This window comes from Chenopodium quinoa, unplaced genomic scaffold (assembly GCF_001683475.1).
Source record: "Chenopodium quinoa cultivar QQ74 unplaced genomic scaffold, ASM168347v1, whole genome shotgun sequence".
Lineage (NCBI taxonomy): Eukaryota > Viridiplantae > Streptophyta > Magnoliopsida > Caryophyllales > Amaranthaceae > Chenopodium > Chenopodium quinoa.
Window position 1 is genome coordinate 1,244,723 of NW_018742726.1, and position 18,775 is coordinate 1,263,497.

The window sequence follows — 18,775 nt, forward strand, 5'->3', positions numbered from 1 at the left end:
TAGAGAAATAATCAATCACAAAGATTCTAGGGATCAGGATCCACATATAATCATGATAGAGGTGCTTAATTGGGGGTAGATTGAAGCAATGAGTCTTGCAAGGACTAATGACATTTGCATTCAAAGAGTTCAAAAGGCTATCTAGACTAATTGTCAAACTAGGTTTCCACTGTGGATGAAAAACTAGTAGAATCACATTTCAAACAAGTTGAAAATTGACAGTCTCAAATCAAGTGATCATGTCCTCAAGATCATCAATGCAATCAAGTTTAAAATTCTAGGCTGATAAATCCTATTAAGCTAAACACATGCACAAATTCATCAATCAATTTAATTACAACAATATATTGATCAAAATCCCCAATTTAGAAACAATCTATCAATCATACATGCTTCCCCAACACCCTAGCTAAGAAATCTATTCACTTATCATGATGAATTAAAGAAAAAAAACAAAACTAATCATCATCATATCATAATTGCAAATGTAATAAAAAAATCTAATCAATTAAGCTAATTAAGTTTAAGCAAGCAAAATCAAATTGAAATTTCATCAACAACAAAATTTAAATGCAAAGATTGAAAGTAGGAAGAAAAAGATATCTTACAAACTTGATGACTAAAAGAAGAATTAGCTTGAATTGAATTGAATTGAAGAATCAAATGTTGAAATCTACATTTTCTCTCTCTAGTTTCTTTCCTAACTAGCCTCTCCAATCTCTTTCTAAAAATGCTAAAAATGAAGTCTACCCAAAATAGAAGGTCCGTACATATTAATAATTATAAGAGAAAATATAAGAAAAATAGGCAAAATCGCAAAACCAGGGCTGCTCGGGCATACAAATTTGCTCGGCCGAGCAAATGGTGTTTGCCCGAGAATACCCTCATAGTGCTTGGCCGGACAGACTTGTTTGCTCGAGTTGCTGCTTGCGCGCAAGGCAAGTTTGGTGTGGATGGCTGCTTGGGCATGCAAGGTCGCTCGACCGAGCGACCTTTGTATGCCCAACACAGAAACGAATCGTCTTCTCCAATGCTTGGGCATGCAATCTTTGCCCAAGCAACCTTGCGTTGACTTCTAACTTGGTTTGCTTGCTCTATAACTCCCCGGACTTGGTTTGGTTAACTTCCAACGCTCGTGTTAGGCTTCCTCCTTGACATTTGAACCTCGGAAAATCCCAACACACCTAAAAAACCAATCAAACCAAACAAAAAGCGAGAGAATAGCAAAGAAATGCATAAAAAGGATAGTAAAATCGATAAAAACATGCGTTTCTCTAGACTAATACACAAGCACTCAAAGCAAGCATTATTAGCTAAAAACACGACATAAAAATATAAAACAAGCATAAAAATATGAAGAAAACTACCCGACAAGTGCCACAAATGACACTCATCAGTTACGATGCGAATTCCTAACTGTTTGGGGGACCTTGAATTAGAATTGATTATATCATTACGCTTTTTTTTAAGAAACCAATAGGGAGTCGCCAATGATTTTAGGAAAAATCATAAACCTCGTTCATTCCTTTCTCCCAAGTAGAGTTCAAGGGATATTTAGCACGAATCATAAGTTTACCCATGCCCAAATTGGTTTACTTTTACCTAAAATGAGTTCGGGAGCGAGGGTACTAAAATAACCTTCCCTTTAGGGGGAATTCATTATCTTAGTCCTACAACAGCCTCTACTAGCTCTTCATTTTTCAAAATTTTAACACCAAGCAATATATGCAACCTGATACTTTTGGCCTTCTGTCCTGACAGGAAGTGCGATGATGTTACAAAAACTCGTTCTTCAAGCTAGATAAAAGTTAAAGTGTTTATGGACTCTAAAATGCATTATGAAGTAAGTTAGAACCTGTATTTGAGACAAAAATACCATAGAGCCTAGTCTGATTACGAATTAGGCCTAAAACATACACATACATGTTAAATCTTGATTATGAGCGGACCTAAATGCGTCATATGCAATGATTAGATAAAATGGGTCTTACATTGTTAAAAACCGAGCCAGCGAAAATATTAACCACCCAATATCCAATATAGGCCTATACAGTTGGATAGCTCTTTTAAATAGCTTTCCAACGGTATATTATAAGCTCAATTCCGAGATAAAAAGAAGAAGTTATCATCAAAATACTAAGCCAGACTATAAAATCAATACCCTTGCACTCAAATGGCCATATCTTTTGATCCATAATAGATTTTAACCTATATCTACCGGCAATGGAAATTAGAAATTCATAGATTTCCAATGACATCTTATTTTCCTTAATCCGACTTTGTAATCAAACGTTATGGAAGTTTTAAAAACGCGTTTTCGTATAAGGAAAATCGCACCGAGCGCAACTCTCAAAAATGCGCGCGCCTGCCACGCACAAGTGTCAAAATTGCGCGCGCCCCTTGACTCCACAACTCTAGAACCCTAAACCTAGATTCCTACGCCTATAAATAGGGGTCTTCGTTTAGCCCTAAAGGAATAGAAAATTCAGAATTAAAAACCCTAAACTCTGAAATCCCTAATCTCTCATACTCTCTTACTATCATACTACTTTTCCATATCTTCCCAAATACTCGCCAACCCTAATTTATTTTATTGAAGCCTTGGAGGTACGAAGAAGAAGGAAATTCCAAGAACATCCAAAATAAGATCTAGCAAACAAAGGAGAATAGTTAGTTTCCTAAGCACTTAGTTAAATCACTTTTCCATTTTGTTTTGGTTTTAATTTAAATAACTTTAATCAATTAATTAGTGTTTTATGATCACTTTAAATAAACTCTTATTAATTATTCACATAGTATTCTTTCGTTAATTAAAGACTAGAAATTGAATAATTAAATTGTTGTTTTACCACCTAAGTCAAGGCAAATATTGTTTATTTTGTTCTTTTCACGAATTTGAATTAAAAAAGAATAACGAGATTCGTTGAAATGTTGACTTTTTTTTATTAATGGTTGTAAATAAAATCAACTAACTTAGTATTTAGGAATTGCGTTGCATATATTATTTTTTTATGAAATTGTGAAAAAGGAAGAGCTAGTAGAGGCCGCACTAGGGCTAGGATTGTGATTCCCCTCAAAAAGGAATGTTATCATAGTACCCTCGCTCCCGAATTCATTCCTGGTTTACTAGACCAATTTGGGCATGGTAAACTTATGAGTCATGCTAATTATCCTTTGAACACTACTTGGGAGAAAGGTATGAATGAGGTTTATGAATTATCCTAAAACTCATTGGCGACTCCCAATTAGTTTCTTACAAAAAAGCGTAATGAGATAATCAATTCTAATTCAAGGTCCACCAAACAGTCAGGAATTCAAATTCTAACACACCTAAGTGTAAAGTCCTAGGATTTTACAGGGCCATGGGCATAGATGAAGTGGGATCCCTAACGACGGGCTACCCTCCTCATAGTGGCGACTCCACAGGGGACTTAGAGGTTACAAGATTATCTTTTTAGTTATGGTTCAAGGTTTTCAACTTAGGTTGCCTATGATTTTTAACGAAGGCTAACTTGGATAATCTCTAGTTAGAGAGCGAGACTGGAATGCATAATATCATCCATTTTTACAAGAGTAAAAGCCAAATAAACAACATTGCATCATGCATAATCATAGCACAGTTTAACCATTAGGGATTGGCTCATTGACTAGCCAGCACTAGGCTTCTATCCCAAAATCAATAACAATCATCCCACCCATATCGGAAACAAAATTTTGGGAGAACCATGCCATGGGTCTCAACACATTGATTAATGGATTCATACATCGTTCTTAAGATATGGTACCTTTGGACACCCAAGCCTTGACCATAGAACGACATTATATGCTTTGACGGTTCCTGTTATGTGCTTATGTTACTACATGACTATGTGCTTATATGCCTCGTGTCTAGTTTAATAAAATTCCAACTTCTTACCTAGAGATATTAAATTTTTTGCAAAAAAGTGGTGGTTGGACCCAAAAAAAAAAAGGTCGAACCTGTCAGGTGGTGCGCGCAACTGTCAAAGTTGCGCGCCCCCTCCAAGCGCAAGTCCAGAAGTTAACTTTGACTCGTTACAAGCGATGTTATACAGAAAAAACGATATTATCGTTTCAAGGTTAATCGTTAAGTAGGTGCTAATAATATCTCTTTGGCTAACAACGTTGTCTAACTTAGTTGCTTTCACTTTGTTCGTCTTTTTTTTTTTTAACAAAAAAAAATTCCAAAAAAAAACATCTTTTGATCATTAATTGCGCACGATACTATTTTCGATTATGATGAATTCATTTATGTACTTTTTAATCGAACTAATGGCATTACCTGTTATACAGTTCGTCATTAGAAGTTCGCATCCCCTAATAGGACGTCGTCAATATTCCAACTCCTAAACATGCCTATTTTTCATGGTCATCATCTTTTAATTGTAATTAATTATCCTTGATTTAACAGTATAATTTATTTAACTCTTCTACGGTTTACAGAAAAAATCCCGAGATCCTTACTTGGGATAGTTGCCTCACAAAAAAAAAACAAAAAAAAATAAAATAAAAATATAAAAGAGGGAGCAAAAAGTAAGATCGAGAAACCCTTCTAAAAAAAAGAGTATGATGCAAAAAGAGAAACAAAATAAAAGATCATTCTCAAAAAAATAAAATAAAAAAAAAAACAGAAAGAGAATCTAAGAAAATAATTTAATTATTTCTTGTATTTTTTGTTCGAAGGAACCCATTCTATTTAAACTAATAGTAATTATCCTTTGAAGATAAGCAATATGAGTATTTAAAAAAAATTAAAAAAAATAAAGATCTCTATTGAAATCTAAACGATCAACAAATACCACATTCTAGTAATATTGATCATTTTAAGGACTTTATTAGGGTTGATTAATATTTCTAAAAATTTTATGACCGTGTTTTTCCAACTTCATTCCCTTTTCATTCTCTTCTACCTTTTTCGAAACAATTCACCAAAAGTGAAATCCTTAGATGATTACCTTGTTGAAGTCAACATAAATCATGACATTCCATTAATAATAGTTCATGAATTTATTAACATTTTCTATCAATAAACTTGCTTAAATTTAATACGTATTAGAAGGATAAAAAAAATAATCATTTTTTACTTTTGTTCATTATTTGAATGCTTGGCAGAAAAGGTTTTTAGTGAACGCGCACAATATCTCGTGATACACATTACTAGATCATATTCCACATTTGCATCCTAGTCCAATTAAGGGTGACAAAGCAGCATTCGAGAAACTTAGAGAGGAACTCCAAAACCTAAAGGCCCTACGAGAAGAAGAAGCCCAAATGAAGGCTCAAAGAAAAGCAAAAAACGCTAAAATTAAAGTGGAGAAAGAAAAAGAAACGATTCTGCAAGAAAAAGCAAGAACCGAAAGACTAGAGACCTTGGAGAAACTTGTCCTTCGAGCTAGCTCAAGGACTAAGTTCTTCAATTATGAGCTTGCACCATAACTTAGTGGCAAGACTCTCCCAGAAAGGTTCTTGACTACGGATTTACCAACCTTTAAGGTTACGGACATTCCTAGGACTCACTTAATGAGCTTTCTTGGAATGATGGCATTGAAAGGGGTCGAGCATAGCTTATATGGATGTACTTTCCCTCTTTCATTAGACCCAAATTCTGGATCATGGTTCTATAACCTCGATGCAAAATAAACTTCCACTTGGGAGGATGGTGTAAAAGCGTTCCTATTCCAATATGGAGATAACATCGAGCTCACAACTACCTTGCGTGATCTTGAATTACTCAAGCAAGGGGAATACGAAGGCTTCATTGACTTTTTTTTATCCAGGTGGCGATCTAAGGTTGCTCTTCTTTCACAAAGACCTCTGGATCATGAACTTGTCCCAAGTTCATAGACAATATGGCTCCACCATATAAATGTCATTTACAATACATTGGTTTAGACACATTCTGTAAAGTGTATACTGTGGGAACATTAATTGAAACGGACTTGATAAATGAAATCCTGAATCATATCGATGGACTAGATTTTTAGAGAGGATCTCACCTGCGTTGGAAACGGACAAAGCTCGAAGACGCGATCTCAAGAAGTTGTCAGCAATTCAAGATGTAGTACCCTAGGTCTTGTTTTGTTTATTTCCTTTTTGTTTTCTCTATGATAGACTAACAGATTCATGTTATCAAATCTACTTATTATGTACTCTCATTAACTAATGAATAAAAATTCTATTTTCAAGTACGTCTATCTTGTTTTCTTTTTAATCACTTTGTTGTTATTAGATCGAATTAAGTGAAATACAAATACAAACAGGCAATATCAAAAAATGCATACATGTTCAACACTTTAAGAATCTTGATGTGCTTTGGCTTACAAGATTTATCAAATGAAAAGGGGCCCATCTTTTGGCCCACGATTCTGGGTCAACCTACCCTGAATAATTCCAAGGCTGTTATAATCCCATCTCTTATGTTGCTCAAGTTTGAGAGGGATAATGGAACAGTCGGCTCCCTAAGGGGAGATCAGAGGATGGCCCGAGAGTGCTATTTCTCGGATGTGAAGCCCACTGTTATGGCTACTGGGTCAAGCGGTGAAAAAACAGACCTTGACAAGGAGAGTGCGCCTGTTCAAGACGCAGGCGGCAAAAAGAGAAAAGCATCCCAGACAGGGGCCGCAAGAAAAGCAAGAAAATAGTAATCATTGGCAGAGGAGCGGACGGATGAGTTCCGCCCTCAGCCGGCTGGTGAGCATGCAGACCTGATCTTAGACGACTCACGTCCTGACCGAACAGTCAAAGTTGGGACGACTGCTCTGAGAAACCTTGGTGACAACTTTCACAAACTATTGAAAGAATACAAGGACATCTTTGCATTCGAAGTCCATGAAATGCCAGGCATTAGTCCTGATCTGGCGGTACATAAACTGGCCGTGGATCCGAAAAAGAAGCCGGTACGGCAAAAGAAGCGGAACCATGGTGAAGAAAGAAGTCAGGCGGCAGCCGCCGAAGTTAAAAAATTACTTGATGCAGGGTTCATTCGGCAATGTTACTTCCCAGACTGGGTTGCAAATGTGGTGCTTGTTAAAAAGCCGAATGACACCTGGCGAATGTGTGTAGACTACACAGACTTAAACAAGGCGTGCCCCAAAGACAGTTACCCTCTGCCTAAAATTGATAACCTGGTCGACTCAACAGCCGGCCATGCCTTGATGAGTTTTATGGACGCCTATTCTGGTTTCCATCAAATTCCTTTATGGAAGAAAGATCAGGAGAAGAAGGCCTTCGTCACTGATGAGGGGTTATACTATTACACGGTCATGCCGTTTGGTCTTAAGAATGCCCCGGCTACCTTCCAACGAATGATAAACACTGTGTTCTTTGATCAGATTGGGAGAAACGTCGAGGCATACATTGATGATATGATTGTCAAGACTAAACTTCAGAAAGATCATCTGTCGGACCTCCGAGAAACTTTCGCCACACTCAGGCGACACCATGTCATGCTCAATCCCAAGAAATGTGTATTTGGAGTTGAGTCTGGGAAATTTCTCGGATTCCTTATCAATCAGAGAGGAATAGAGGCGAACCCTGAGAAGGTGCAGGCGGTCATTGACATGCAGTCGCCTCGTACCATCCGAGAGGTTCAGAAGTTAACAGGTTGTCTGGCGGCTTTGGGAAGATTTCTAAGCCGATCAGGCGACAAATGCCTATACTTTTTCCAGGCAATTAAGAAAAAGGCAAGGTTTGAATGGGGGCCGGATGCTGAGGCCGCCTTCCAGAAATTAAAAGTTCACTTGCATTCCTTGCCGAGGCTGGTCAGCCCTTTGCCCAAAGAGGTTCTCTACATGTACCTGGCCGTCTCTGATCATGCGTTAAGCGCTGTTCTCCTTGCTGAAAGAGACGGCTGTCAGCTCCCGGTCTACTTTGTCAGTCACGTACTGAAAAATGCCGAGTTGAGGTATCCCCTAGTGGAGAAATTTGGTCTTGCACTCTTCATGGCTGTTTAAAAATTGAAGCCCTACTTTTTGGCACATGCAGTCGTCGTGTATACAGACCAACCTATCAAGCGGCCACTTACCATCATGGAGTCGTCAGGTCGAATGATCAAATGTTCCATAGAAATACAGAGCCTCGAAGTTACATTCGAGCCTAGAAAAGCAGTGAAGGGGCAAGCCTTTGCTGATTTTATTGTAGAGATGACTCGTCCTCCTGACTCTCAAGTTCCAGACCAAGTATGGAAGGTATATGTGGACGGAAGCTCTACTTCGAATGGTTGTGGAGCAGGCGTCATATGTCAGTCGCCAGAGGGCGACAGGTACGAGTATGCTCTACGCTTCAGTTTTCAGGCTTCAAACAATGAGGCAGAATATGAAGCTTTACTAGCCGGGATCCGCATGTGCAAGGCGGCAGGGGCAAGAAAAATAGACGCCTGTTCCGATTCACAATTGATAGTGAGTCAGTACAATGGCGAATACGAAGCAACCCATCCGGCCATGATCAAGTATTTACAAGCGGTCCGACAAGCAGTCGGCTCCCTTGAGGATTTCCATCTGATCCAAGTGCCGAGATCAGAAAAGAACCAGGCGGATGCACTGTCAAAATTAGCATCATCCGCCTCCTCTGATACTCCTCGAACTGTTTTTTGGGAAGTAATGGAGAAGAGAAGCATCGAGGAAAACCCTATTGGAATCCTAGACAGAAGCTCAACCTGGATGGATTCAATCAGGGCATATCTGACAAACGGTACACTGCCGGATGATACTCAACAGGCGGCAGCACTGAAAAAACGAGCCACCTGTTTTGAAATGATAAAGGGAGAAATTCACAAAAAGGGGTACCTTCAACCCTTCTTAAAGTGTGTTACTCCAGAAAAGGGACAAGAGATACTAGACGATCTTCACTCTGGTTACTGTGCTTCTCATATAGGTGGTAGGATGCTTGCTCAAATGGCAAGGCGGCAGGGCTACTTTTGGCCTACTTTGGAAGCAGATGCAATGGAGATGGTGAAAAAATGTGACAAGTGCCAAAGGTTTGGCAAACTAATTCACCGTCCGGCTACTGACCTCACTACCATTCACAGCCCACTACCATTTGCTAAGTGGGGCATGGACATTCTGGGTCCATATACGCCTGCTACAGGCGGAAGGACGTACATACTTGTTGCCGTCGACTACTTCACTAAATGGGTAGAGGCGGAGGCTGTAAAGGGAATCAAGACGAAAGATGTAATTTCATTCAATTGGAAAAATGTCATCACTCGGTTCGGGGTTCCCATGTCTATGGTTTTTGATAAAGGTCCCCAATTTGAGACGCCTGTTCTCAAAAGCTGGTTGGGTGACCAAGGAATTGCAAACTACTTTGCATCTGTCGGCCGTCCACAAGCAAACGGCCAGGTAGAAGCCTTTAATAAAATCATCTCAGACGGTCTCAAGAAAAAGATTGAACGAGCAGGCGGCCTATGGGCGGATGAACTACCACATGTTCTCTGGGCCATTAGGACGACTGAAAAAGGGGCGACTGGAGAAACTCCATTCCTCCTAACTTACGGTGCGGAAGCTGTTCTTCAAATAGAACACTACGAGCCGACTCTTCGAGTAATGCTATATGACGAAGAGGCAAACTGGGAAGCCATGCGCCTGGCATTAGACTCACTTCCTGAAAAGAGGGGCAATGCTGTCTTGCGCCATGAGATCTATCGCTTGAGAATGACTAGATCATACAACAAAAAAGTACACAGGCGTCCACTCAAAGTAGGGGACTTTGTACTTAGAAAAATGGAAGCAGTTGGTAGGGCTAATGAGTCTGGCAAACTAACTCCCAACTGGGAAGGACCCTACCGAATCTATGAGGAAGTCAGGGACGGTACCTACCGTCTGGAAACACCAGACGGACAACCGTTGCCTCGAACTTGGAATGTAGATAATCTTAAGAAATATTTCTTTTGAATGATGTAAATAGTCAAGAGCTACTTAATAAAAGTGCACTTACTATTCAAATTTGTACTAAGAGGGGCACGCCTACTAACAAATAGTCGGCTACTCTCCATGTTTAATTTTACTTACGAGGGGCATGCCGTCTGTACCTTTACAGTCGGCTACTCTCCATTGAGTTTCACTCTATCTTCAGAGGGGCATGCCGTCTGTACCTTTACAGTCGGCTACTCCCCATTGAGTTTTTCACTCTATCTTCAGAGGGGCATGTCGTCTGTACCTTTATAGTCGGCTACTCTCCATTGAGTATTTCACTCACAATAGGGGCATGTCGTCTGGGCATATAGTCGGCTACTCTCCATAAGAAGATGGCCGACTGGTTCCAAACACATAGCCACCCCCCTAATACTTGGCTAAAAAGATTAGAGCCTGACGATCCTGTGCCTAACAGGCGGCTACCCTCCTTTTACTTAGAACCTACGTTCACCAAGAACTTACCAAGGCCACAGGCCGAATGATCAGACCAGGCGCCAAGCCAACTGATCAAATCTACAAAACTAATACGACCTGTCCCAACATCATAGCAGGCGTCCGGCGGCATCCCTCCGGATGAAATTCGTCGCAGAGAGCAGCTCCCTTTTGGGTGGAACATTGTTCTATAAACTAATTACACGGCACCTATACGACTGTCCCTAAGGGCAACCACGTAGCCGTTTTTGAGACAAGGATAACTCTATCACTAACCAAACCAGTGGTAGCAGTTGACATCTGAGTCAGATGACCGCCTGTATTACTTGGGATAAATACAGGGGGTACCTATTGAGTTAATAGCCAACAAACATTGGCAAATCAAGGGGATCAGCCGGCCTCCGCCGCCTGGTACCTCTACTACTCAATCTAGATTGTGACGAAGACTAAGTAACTCCTATGTTAACTTATAGTCACTCAAACTTAGTATGGAGCCTAAAAGGTATGAGTTGTCCGCCTGTTTTTAACAAACAGGGGCTCTCAACCACTACTCCTGCTAGGTTAACAAATTATGAGTTAAAAGCCAACAAACATTGGCAATAAAGGGAAACAACCGGTACCCGCCGCTTGTTATCTCTACTACTCAGTTCCTTGGCGACTAGGTAATACTCTATTTACTTGGTCAGACCACTCCTACTTGGTTAAATTTACAAATGACAGGACCGCCTGCCTAAAAAGGATCCAGACAAAATAGTTCGAATACTGATTGGATAAATGGCCGACTGATCGTCTATCCTGGAAACAGACAACCAGTCGTCCAGGGGCATAGGCGGCGTACTAACTATCCGTACCTGTCTGCAACGTTCGGCCATGTAAAACAGTCGGTCTAGTGAACAATTGGATATTAGATATGGAATACTTAGACAAATTTGAAGCAAAACAAAAATTCATTAAAAATAAGTCGGTCATTAAAGACCAGGAAAATATTCAAAGCCCCGGCCCCCTGGCCGGGTAAATACAAAGAAAACGGCACGCAGGCCGTGGAAAGAATACATAAAGCTTAAGAAGGGGGCAGTTCAGTATTAGCAGCTGCCGCCTGGTCAGCACTCTTCTTGCTGGACTCGGCTTCAGCTGCATCCTTTTTTGATGCCTTACCCCCAAGCGGCACAAGCGCCACTACCGGCTCCTCCTCCTCCAACGCTTCCCCCAACGCCTCTTCTTCAGCAGCCGCCAGGATCTCTTGATTATATGTATCCGAACACTGGCGGTACGTTCTTTCCCAAGAGGCAAAGTCGGCACTGGGGAAGAGGCGGCCCCAGGTCATGCGCTGGATTTGAGCGGAGTCTTCCATCATCTCCCGGACCAGCTCTTTCTTCTCTTGCTCGGCCTTTTCCGAGAGCTCTTGAGTAAGACTCTTCTCCTGGGTCACCAGGCGTTCCTTTACGCTGGCCAAGGATTTCTCCATGGCTTCGTAAGAGTACATTTTCAGGCGAAGAGGTTTCAGCTTGGCCTTGAGATTTGTGATGGTCGCCTCCAGCTCGTCATTCTTCTTCTGGGCCGCCTCTAACTGAGCCCAAACAGCGGCGGTAGCCTGCGCCTGATAATAAAGAATATCAATGGTCAGTACTTCATTTTGGGCAATTTGAAACATTGCCTTATCACAGTCAGAGGCGGCCATAGCTTTTGCAGCCTTTACCTCTTTGTTCTTCCGATCAAGCGGCTTGTGAAGGCCGTTAACTCGGAGCAGGGCCTAAGTACAAAAAAACAGGCGTCAGTTTACAAACAAAAAATAAAACAGGCGTCCAGAAATGCAAATACTCAAAAATATGCTAAGTATACCTCAGCAAGGACCCCTGCAATCCCGTCAAGGTCAAGGGTGCCGACACCCCTGATCGCCTCCCTTTCAGCTGGAGGAACTGCCCTGATCATAGACTTGGCCATCTCTACCAAGTCAGGCTCCTGGGGGCCGGCTGCATCAAGCATAAACAAACGGATTAGACTTAGTAAAAAAGGGAGCAAGTCTAAAATTTACAAGGACAACTTCATACCTCTAGGCGGCCCAGTTGGAGTTTTAGAAGAAGTGGCCGGCTGTTTCTCAGCCGCCACCTGTTTCCTGGCAGAACCAGGAGAGCTCCCAACAGTCGTCTTTCGGGCCTTGGGGTATGGCTGTTGGGAAGATGAAGCTCTTGGAGCACCCTTCTAAAACAGAAGAAAAAAGTCAGTATATGCATAAACACTCCAAAAAGAGGGTGAAAGGTTCGGAGCTCACCAAGGGTGCCCCCTTTTTGGGGGAGTCGGTTGAAGCTTGTTGCATAATAGAGGCCCGCAACATGGCCGCCGCAGTCTTGGAGGCGGTGATTTTGCTCATGGCGTCAGCTGCAAAAACAAATAGCAAAGTTAATAAAAGATAAACAACAAATGTATGGAACAACAGAGTATTCGACAGGCCGACTACCTCTTGAGCACCGACTGCTGAGGCCGCAGGCGGCCAAAAAGTACTCGTCATAGAGCCACTTGAAGCTCGGGACGCAGTGCAGGGGTACTTGCTCTCGTACCCCTGAAGTAGAGTCGACCCTCGACTCTACTTTAAAGAGTCCTTTATCAAGGATCTCTTTCTTAGCCTTGGGGGGAACATGCGGCATGCTACGGCCGCCTGCAAGAAGGGGCGGATTCCTGTTCCACCTATTGAAGCGCTTGTTCAGCTCAATGTCTGAACTCTCAATGATGAGGAAGGTGCTCCGCCAGTCCTTCCACTTGTTTGCTTTACCTCTTGTCATGAGGTAGCCCCTGTGGCTTGTCAGTTGATACCAGTCGGTACCGCCTGTCTTAGGGGTCCGGCTGAGGTAGTTCATATGGGCGAAAGCCTCGAAGCTCGGCTCCACCCCGTGCAGTTCGCACCCGGCCACATAGCCGAGTACGTTGACCCAGGAGTTTGGGGCTAACTGCCATAACCCCAACTCATACCCATCCAAAATCCGCTGAACAGCCGGATGTAATGGGAAGCGAAGCCCTGCCTTGATGGCCGCCTCGTAGCAGCCAAAGCAGGCGCTATCATAACTGGAACCAGCCGGCCAGACGACTGTGTCTTCTGGATCCGGCACAAACACTAGAAAATCGGGGCCCATGGTGTGGTTTGCAATAAAGCTCTCCACTTTCTCTTGCATGGTTGTGATTCGGCCCCGAGGTACCGTGCAGTAGTAGGGGGTATTTAGCTCTCGGTAAGAGGCGGATGGTTCCGCCCAATTGTCCCCCTTCTCAACTGCGTGAGAAAGTCTCGCCTCTTGCAGGCGGCTGTTTTTCTCTTCAGTACCCAAAGAAGCATGGCCAGAAGAGCTTGACTCGGAATCGTCCTCCGACGAGTCCGAAGAGGACGACTCCTCCCCTCTCCCGGAGGGGCCCGCCTCCTCTCTTTGAAAAGGAGCAGATTGGTTAACTGTTAAATGGGAAGGGGTCACTATGACACCCCCCACAGAATTGCCGGCATCCAGGCCGCCTTGTTTCACTTCCACATCTGGCGCCTGGTCAGATGTTTCACTAAGCGGCACCCTGTGGGAGGAGCCGTCTGAATTTGAGATCCTAGCTGTCTTTTTCGTTCTGGCCATCCTGCTCTGCATAGACACAGATACAGTCGGACTTTGTGTAAAGGGCAAAAATGGGTCCGGAAAAGGGCAAGCGGCACTCCTAGTCCTAGATTCAGCCGTCCCCGGTGACCGGCTGATCACTAACCTAGGTCGTGTCGTGTGCTTCCGTGGTGCCATTTCAGAAAATAAAAAGAAAATTAAGAGTAAGAGAACTGAGTTACCTGAACGAGTGACGGTTGATAAAGTTCTGAAAATCCTGTGCAGTCGGCTTGTCAGAACAGGCGGTAGGCTGAAAAGGTCCAAAATGTCAGAGCAAGTTCAGGGGTCCGAATGTTCTCAAAAAGTTCTCAAAGTGTGAAAATGACTCAAGACAACTCTCCCTTATATAGGCGAAGTGAGAAGGCGAAGGGTCACTTTCAGAATTCAAAATTTGGGCGGGAAAATCTCTCGTCCTTTCGCCGACTGACACATGTAGCAGGCCGTCGCCTGTTACAGTGCGACACCTGTCACAGGTAACACGTGACCAATCACGTGCCACCTGTGAGGGGAAAATGATTAGGGGATTTTGCTCCCACCAATCGGAATGCGCCACGTGGACCAATCAGGTCCTGCCAAGTGTCCCCCAGTTGGAACAGTCAGGGCTTCCCACGTGGCACGCGCTTATTCGTCCACCTTGGACCTATTATGTCATGACATGTGGCATATTCCATGCCTAATGGAGAAACCGGCCACCCAGGCCCAACTTCCAAGGGAAGCCCAATCGGCCCTAGGTTTACCTAAACCTAGGATGGGCACGTTTTCCCAAGGTTATAAATACCTCCCTTAATCCTCATTAAGGGGGATTACAAAAAAAGAACAAAAACATTACGGAAAAAACACATTAATTACACACAGTAATAACCGGCTGATCTTGCTAACAAAGCAGATTACCTACATTAAACACTCTCACCTCGAGAGACCAAATCACTTTAATTTCCGCATTAATTACTCCTTAATCAGGTACTAACTTGACCGTTGGAGGCGGAGCTCACAGGAGTCTCCGTTATTTTGCAGGTACAGGCGTCCGGTTCCAGTCTCGGAATTGTAACTCTCCCGCAGGACATCAGAAAACCCTGAAACACTTTTGGCGGTATCATCAATGTTATAAACTTGTTTATCTAGGGAAACCATATGAAACATTATCGAAATAAAATGAACAACTATTGTTCTTAATTCGAAATTCAAAACCTTTGGCGTCTAACGCCGAAATTGAAATAATGTATTTGGTAATTCTAGGAACATGATAGCAATTGTCAAGTTCTAAGATAAGCCTACAAGGCAAAGACAAACTGAGAGTTCCAACAGATACGACAGACATCCTTTCTCCATTGACGACCCGAAGCTCGACCTCTCCCTTCTCTAGCCTCCTATTTATCCTTAGTCCCTGAGCATTGGAACAAAGGTGTGAGCCACGTCCGGTATCTAACACCCATGATGTTTTGCTAGCGAAGTTAATACATGATGAAAAAGTAACGGTGTCGTTCTTCTTATCTTCCTTGAATTTGAGGCAAACCCGCTTCCAATGTCCCTTATTCTTGTAATAGAAACATTCGGAATCGGATTTAGAAGAGGCTACCTTCTTGTCCTTGCCACTCTCAGCAGCACTTGACTTAGGCGGAAAATTCTTCTTCTTTTTCCCTTTAAAGCTTATCTTCTTATCCGAGCACTTAAATGGCTTTCCCTTTCTCACCATGAGCATGTCATGCTTTCCCTCATCCTTGAGGGTTTGCTCGGCCTGCTTCAACATACCATGAAGCTCAGTGAGAGTTTTCTCCATGCTGGGCATATTATAGTTCATCTTGAACTGATCATAGCCTTTGTGCAGTGAGTGGAGAATGATGTCAATTGCCATCTCGGTTGAATACCTAGCATCAAGCCTTTCCATGTTCTCAAATAATCCAATTATTTTAAGAACATGTAGGCTAACTAGCTCTCCTTTCTTGAGCTTGCTCTCAAGGAACTCCCTGTGGGTTTCAAACCTTTCAGTTCGGGCCTGCTCTTGAAATATATTATGAAGTTCAGAAATGATCTCAAAAGCCATCTCCTTTTCAAAGAAAGTCTTTTAAAGGTTCGGAGACATAGTGGCCAATATGATGCACTTAACATCCCGATTGGCACTTTGCCATCGGTTAAGGGCAGCTTGGGTGACCTCCTCATTGGGAGTGTTGGGCATTTCCTCATCCAGGACGTATTCCTTTTGCTTTTACATGAGAAAAATTCGCAATTTCCTTTGCCAATCAAGAAAATTTGGCCCACTCAACATCTCCTTGTTGAGAATTCAGCGTAATGAAAACTGGTTGTTTGACTTATTTGCAGATATGTTTCTACAGTTGAAAGAATTTGAAATGAAAAACCATTCATAAACCAATAAATTTTCAATCTTATTCAGCATTTTCTCCACGCCACTACTACATTTAAGAGCTAATACAACGGCTTTTTCCGTTGTATTAGGTGTCAAAAACCGTTGTATTAGACCTAATGCAACAGCTAGAAACCGTAACATTTGCTGGGGTTGGATTAGGTCTAATACAACGGCAAAAGTGACTTAATCCAACAGATTGAGCAATCCGTTGGATTAGGTTCCCTTTTTTTGTTTTTGGGAATAATTGGACCTAATCCAACGGATTGAGGAATCCGTTGGATTAGGTCCTTTTTTTTTTAATCCGCTGTATTAGCCCCCCCCCCCCTTTTTTCTTTTGATACCGTTGTATTAGACCCCTTTTTTCTTTTTTTTAAAAAACCGTTATATTAGGTAATTTTTTTAATTTTTTTTTGTGGAATATATAATTATATATTATACCAATATATTATATATAATTAATTAGTTTAAATCTAAAAGGTATAACATATAATAAATATAAATTATATTATTATATTTATAATTAAAAATAAATGAAGTGCATATAATATATTTGTTGCATTACAAAATAAATGAAGTGTCGATACTAACTAATAATAAATGAAAGATCACTAATTAATTAACAGTCGTTTGAAATAAAATTAGTACATGCAAATAGATACATAAAATCAACATTAGTCTGTACTTCATTCATCCCGGTATAGCTCATCGTCATCAAGCACCTACATGTAAAAATAATAATAATAATATCTTAGGACAAGTAATGTATATAAATCAACATTAGGGACAAGTAACAAATAATATAATGCATATAAGCCAAACTAAAGGTAAAACAAGTAATGCATAAGCCACAACACCAACAACGTAACAACAACAATAACAACACCAATTGGGGAAATTAAATAACGCACAACAACACGAACACACAACAACACACAACGCACAACAACACAACAACACGCCACAACACCACACAACGCAGCACGCAGCAGTAGGCAGGCGGCAGCACCAGCAGGCAGGCAGCAGTAGGTAGGAAGGGAAATTGACACCCAAAACATAAATCTTTTGACTAGTGTTTCCAAAGGAAAATTGTGAACCACTGTACAATCCACCGAGTTGAACAATTCAAAAAAGAACTTAGGAATCAAAGTACAAGAAAGAAACATGTCAATTCGCAGGAAGTGAAGCTCATGAAAACACATATATACATAGTGATAGAGACAAGACAAATAAAAAAAACTTCAAGAAAAGTACTTAGCTTCAACTAAGTGGGTAAGTCTTAAAGGCACCACTTGCTTAGAGAAAGTTCATGTGTCCTATAACAACTTCCAACTAACAGTTACCAGATTAGTAAGATGAGCAACCCAGAATTTGGAGATGACAGCACCAGAAATATTACATCATTTAGCATTTTCGCAGTAACACGATAGAGACTCACAGTAACTGCTAAACAAAACATAGCATGAAGAATATCTAGTTTCCATCTAAATCATTGTATCAGTAGCTTCATATGACCTCTACTGACTGTCTGACTTGTATGACTGGCATGCTGATAGCAAGTAAAATTTATACGCATATTGGCTAAGATAATATTAGATATAACAGTAGCAGATGAAATACTGTCTCTCTAGAAGAAGGTACTTGCAAACCTTAGGAATTAGGAGCTTTGAGCAATTGAAAACTATGATAATTGATAAGTCCATTAAAATCTTCAATTAGCATAAAATTTTAGTACATTTGCTAAGTTGATAAATCTTCAATCAAAAGAACATCAAACCACAGCCATACATCCCTTGTATACAAAGAAAAGGGAGCAAACCAATGACATCTATTTCAAAATCTTGAACACAACACCACCATTTGTTGTTTCTGTTCAGAGAAGTTTAGAAAAGAAAGTTTAGAGCTGAGAAGTGCAAACTGTACCTGATTAAATGATTTTGAAGATTGTCCGCTTTGGGCAGTATTTTGATTTGGTGTACTAGATGCATCATGCGCAGTCAATTACTGCAGAGTACTAGGAACCACAAGATTAATCCCGGGGTTCACCTCGCGAATCGAATCCAAAACTTTAGGGGTGATGGTAGGTGCAATTTCTTGGACTAATTGTGCTTTTATGCCTACCAAGATTTCCCCCGGGACTATGAAACTTGACTTTGTATCTTTGTTCTTCAAATCACTCTTCTTCACACCCGAGCCATATAGATGCACACGACTTCTGCGTCTAGGAGGTGGAATCACTTCATTGTAAGGGTCATTGCATATATTACCATCTTCTTGTGATTATGCTAACTCCAAAGCATCAATTTTGTCTTGTGTAGGTAAACACAGTAATATGTTACTAATTATCGAATAACTAACAATATTTAGGCGTACAATGTTACTAATTATCGAATAAATCACAATATTCTCTTTTGCTTTTTCAAAGCTACTAATGT